The sequence below is a fragment of the Elephantulus edwardii genome, unplaced genomic scaffold (assembly GCF_000299155.1).
Source record: "Elephantulus edwardii isolate Elephantulus edwardi_28Jun2011 unplaced genomic scaffold, EleEdw1.0 scaffold00124, whole genome shotgun sequence".
NCBI lineage: Eukaryota > Metazoa > Chordata > Mammalia > Macroscelidea > Macroscelididae > Elephantulus > Elephantulus edwardii.
The window spans coordinates 3,105,040-3,110,453 of NW_006399874.1; the positions used below are offsets into that span (position 1 = coordinate 3,105,040).

At 39.0% G+C, this 5,414-nt stretch overlaps 1 pseudogene; it reads left to right on the top strand.

The window, feature by feature from the left end:
* Window positions 1-3,132: 3,132 nt before the first annotated feature.
* On the top strand, window positions 3,133-4,453 carry LOC102862310 (annotated as a pseudogene).
* Window positions 4,454-5,414: the final 961 nt, after the last annotated feature.

Here is a 5,414-nt window from a genome sequence, read left to right on the forward strand (position 1 = left end):
TTTTGTTTTCTGTTTGTTTTTAAGAGAGATATCATGCTTGGAGAAAAGAGGATCAACAAAAGAGAGGAAGACCTTTAATTAGATAGCTTGGTGCAGTGTGTGTGTGGCAATGGTCTCAAGTGTGTGGGGATGTTGAGGATGTCGTCGGATAGGACTGGGTTCAGTGCGTGGGGATGAAGAAGATGGCCCAGGATAGGACAGGGTTCAGATCTGTTGTTCACAGGGTCGCTATGAGTCATACTCGACTTGGAGGCACTAACAACAATGGGCTCAAGTACATCAGGAATAATGAGGATGACATGAGTTAGGGCTGTGTTCAGATTCCTTGTTCTGAGGGTCATCATGAGGTCTAGTGTACTGGATAGCACATAACAACAACAACAACTGTTCTCAAAATAACCAAGCAAGGTACATTTGAAGATATGTGCAGTCATTCACATTTTCCACAGATCAAGCATGTTGCTTTTGTTTGTATTTGAGAAGCCATTCTGATATAGTTCATGTTGGAACATGTAATGTTTTCCTGCCACACCTGCCCCTCTGTAAATGTCACCATGCGCAGCAGCGCCTTTTTATTGTCTTAAATAGGCTCAAAAGGTCAAACAGGAGTGCACATGACTCATATTTAGCATTTTACTTCATTGGGCCTTTCTTACCGTTGGTGTTTTCTTCTGAGTGTTCCAGTTGTTTGTAATCTAGAGTTCTGAAACTGAGGTCAAAAGGTGTTGCACCCTACTTTCCATAGTATTCAAGTGCTTTGGAAGTGAGAGGTAGAGACAAGTTAAACAGATGAAAGGGTAGAGAAATCCTATAATTTCCTTTTATAAATAATACAAAGTGAGGGTAGAACTAAACATTGTCCAAGAGACTTACGATGTAAGAAAACAAACTAACACCAGTTGCCCCAGAGTTGATACTAACGCTTATAGATCTCTTCCAAAATAGCAGTTATAATTTATAATTTGTAATAAACCCTATGCTAGGAAAGTTGATAGATTAGTGTCTCTATATCAGCTTTGGGAGGGTTTCTTTGTGGAACTTAATTTCTAATGAAGGAGATATAGACAATCAAAGTAATTAAATAAAACCATGTGTATTTCACAGAATGACAAGTGTTGTAAAATAAGTAAAGCCAAATGATGTTATCAGTATGGCAGAAAGGGGTAGGCTCACTTTAGAATGGGTTGTCTAGAAAATTTCTGTTAGGGCAAAATAAAAAAAATTTAAAAAGAAAGTCTTTCTGTTTAGTAGGAACAGAGTTGAGCTTCAGGTAGGTTTTCTGAGGCTGTCAGTGTTGCTTGTCATTCTTTCACCGAGTGGCTGATGGATTCTGAGAGCTGGAGAGGCAGATTTTGGATCAGCAGTGCAGCTCCCTACAGGCTAAGCCACCAGAACTCCCTGGAAGACTTCTATAAGGAGATGGTTGATGCTCTTCACTGGGGCGAGATATTGTGCTTGGGAAGGTGGATGGTAAGCAGACGACAGGAAGACCCTCACCTAGCAGGATTGACAGTGACTAAAGCAGTGGGCTCAAGTGTATCAGAGATTATGAGGACGGCACAGGATAGGACAGGGTTCGGCTCTATTATTGTTCATAGGGTCGCTATGTACTCATCTTGATGGCACCTAACACCACCACCACCATATGAGCATAATAGGAATGAAGAGAAAGGACATTCTAAGCAGATGCCACAACTGGGTTAGAGCCTCTAATGTAGGAATTCTCTTGGCATGCTTACTATTAAGTTATTGTTGTTGTTATATGCCATCAAGTTGCCTGTGACTCATAGTGATCATGTGTACAATAGCTCTGAATATTACCCTATCCCTAGCCAGTATCATTGTATCTGACACGCCTACCACCATTACCCTGGTTTCCGTGTCAATCCATCTCATCCAGGGTCTTCCTCTCCTGTGCTGTCTCTCCACCCTTCCAAGCATGATGTCCCTCTTCAGGGACCACATGCCCAAAGTATGTGAGACAGAGCTTCAGAATTCTTACCTCCAAGGAGCAGCCTCATTTCACCCTCTCCAGAATAAACTTATTTGTTGTCTTGACAATCTATGGTATGTTCAACACTCTTCTCCAGCACTGCAACTCAAAGGCATTGTTTCTTCATCTGTCAACTCTGTCATTGTCCAGCTCTCTGATGGATGCATAGATGTAAATGCAAAGACCATGGCCTGAATCAGACACGCCTCAATCTCTAGACTGACATCGTTGCTCTTCAGCACTTTGGAGAGGTCCCTGACAGTAGCTATCCCAGAGCAATTTACCTTTTGATTTCTTGGCTGTTGGTGCCACAAGTGTTGATTGTGGATCTGAGCAAGTTGAAATAGCTAACTACCTTAATCTCTCAATGTAAAGATGTTGTTGTGTTGTTTGATTGCCATTGAGTTAAGTATGACTCATAGTGACCCTATAAATAAACGTCCTGAAGCCTTTCTATAACTATCAACATTTATCAAAGTTCATAGAGTTTCCAGAGGCATGTTATTTAAGAAGTGGATGCTGCTCCTGCTAGTCAGCCTATTTAAAACATTGAGGGGTGGTGTCCAGAAAGCAAAGCAATTGGGTAGTTGTTTGGACCATGGGAGACTTGGTCAGGTCTGGAGACAGTATCTGTGAACCTTCAGGGGTTATATGAAATTTAGAGCTCTTAAAAGACTGGATAAGATAGTCCTGGGAAGAGAGTACTGATAGAAAAGTAGAGTGAAGGCAGACTATGTTGAGCTTCCAGGTTCTTCTATCCAGAAAATAAGTAGCTTTGGTAGTATTTGAAGTAAATTCTTTGCCTCCTGTGTTGCACAGTGAGTAGTTTGTTGTCCTGGAGCCCAACACTTATGATATCTCAGCAATGATTCTTTGATACCACTGACCCTTTATATTGTTGTTATATGTTATAGAGTCAACTGTGATTAATAATGACCCTGGGCACAATAGGTATGAATCCTGCCCTATCCTGAACCAACCCTACTGCCTCAGACACACCTACCCCAGTCATCAGTTATTTAGAACTGAAAGTCATTTGACATTTTCAAGTAAAACACACCCTCCACTGTGTTTAAATATATTGTTACAGTCATAATGCCAATCCTTAAGGATCTTCCCTGAAACTCTTTTTTCCAAGCATGATGTTCTTTTACATGGATGGACCTTTCTTGATGACATGCCCAAAGTAAGTGTTCTTGAAATCAGAATCTGACTCAAATCTAGAGAATGTATTGCATTAAGTTAATCCTCAGGTTTTTAGTTTTATTAAGTTGTCAAACATGGACTTCTCAGCTTCTGAGAACTTGTGGAATATGTGGTTCATTCCAGCTTTACCTTATGTGTCTATATCATAATTTATTTAAACACCCAAAGAATCTTTTCTTTCTTATGAGATAAGTTCATATAATAACAGAACTGATGCTAGAAATACAGGGAAAATGAGTCATGTTTTCCAGTTAATTTGTGTCACCAATCATATTGAAAACATAAGAATGGGAACTTTATTTCGTTAAGATTAATATAAATGCTCAGAAATTGCCTGCAGAATGACATTAACATAATGAAACACTACAATAAACACATTGTAGAGACAAAAGACACTTGATTGCATCACTATTTTTCTGACAAAATGCTCATTTGCACTTAGTATTTCTGGGTTTTATTATGAATGTATGAGTTTACATAATTACTTTCCCAAGCATTCTTTGAAAATCTTTGACAAATAGATACCAAAGAGTAACCAAAATGTACACTTTGATTATCATAAGTAATATGCTTAGATTTTTTAAAATATCTTTATTTTTTTAAATTAATTTTAATGAATGTTTACAGAGATTTTGGATTTCCATACATTCATCGTTGCATTTTCCTCCCTGCCTGGAACTGTAGTGTGGTGTCATTTCCCCACCTGCAGCACGAACCCAGGGACATCATGCTGTAAGGAAACGGGGGCCTCTAGGACTAGAGCGACTAGGAACTTCAGTCTAGAGAACCAAGTGGAATGGGAAATTAGCAAAATGAAGTTCTCCCTCATCCCCAAGCACCCTTTTACTATGAGAAGAAATGAGTCCCCACCCAGAAATTAATGGGGAAATTATTAGAAACAATGACAAGCTGCTGTCCTTACTAAAAGATGTTTATGTTGATTCCAAAGATCCTGTGCCTTCTATGGAGGCTAAAGATGGTGGAACATGGTGTGAGATGAAGTTCAGATTTCCAAAGGGCATCACTTTAATATGATGATTATTACAAACATTCACAAAGGCAACAATTTAATTATTGAAGCATTGAAACTTCTTAGTAGTTATAAATTCTACCCAGATACATGGACTGCTGGGGGAAAAAAAATAGCACAGGAATACCATTTTGAACTCCAAGATGTAAATTCTCAGACACTTTGCTACTTTTGAAGTAAAAACCTTTCCTCCTGAAAACAAGAAAGCCCTATTACCAAAATAAATAATGAAATTCTTTTTCTTCTGTGTACTGTCCATCTCCTTGTCTTATTTGTTTCTCCATTTTTAGCATATTAATTTATATAACTCTCTGGATGATTTTTGGTTTTTTAAAAGCCTGGGTATTACTATTGCTGTTGTGTACCATTGAATTGGAACCGCCTCATAGCTGACCCTCCAGTGGGTTTTCAGAGGCAGTTTAATTGCAGGGGAAGAGATTTCCCATCCTTCTCCTGCAGAGAAGCTGGTGGATTCAAACTGCATGCCTTCGGGATGGTGGCACAGTTTCCTGCCACTAGGATGTTGACTATTATTATTGTTATTTTTACTTATATAGCATTTTGTGGACTCACATGAACTCTCCCTCTATGGCTTTGATTCTGAAGGTAGTATATGATTAGTTTTTAGAATTAGTTTTTTGCTTAACAGACATATTTAAATTATTATCTACAAATTTATTGCTAAAAGTTAATATATTAGGCGAACATCCAGAATTGTGCTAACCAGCCAACTCAGAATACAGTGGAGAGGGCAGACAATGTTGAATTTAAATTAAGTTTGTTAAGTGATATCATGTGCAGGGGTTTTCTATGGAGCCCCTTGCTCTTCTTAGGTTCCTTCAGGTTGGCTCCAACTCACAATGACCTTATGTGCTGCAGAATGAGACTCAGCTTGATCCTGTCATCCTCACAGTCTCTACCTGAGCCTGCTGTAATGGTCATTTTATCAGTTTATCTCATCGAAGGTCTTCCTCATTTTCCCGCCTCTCCTTTACCAAGCATCATGTTTTCCTCCAAGTTTTGTTCCTCCTGAGAAAATGCTCTAAAGAGATGAGCTGAAGTCTCAATATCCTCGCTTCTAAAAAAGTCTAGCAGAACTTCTAAGACCAGTTTGTCTTTCTGCTCAAAGCCCCTGGTGTATTCATTATTCTTCACCAATACATTGCAAAGGTCTTATTTCTTCTT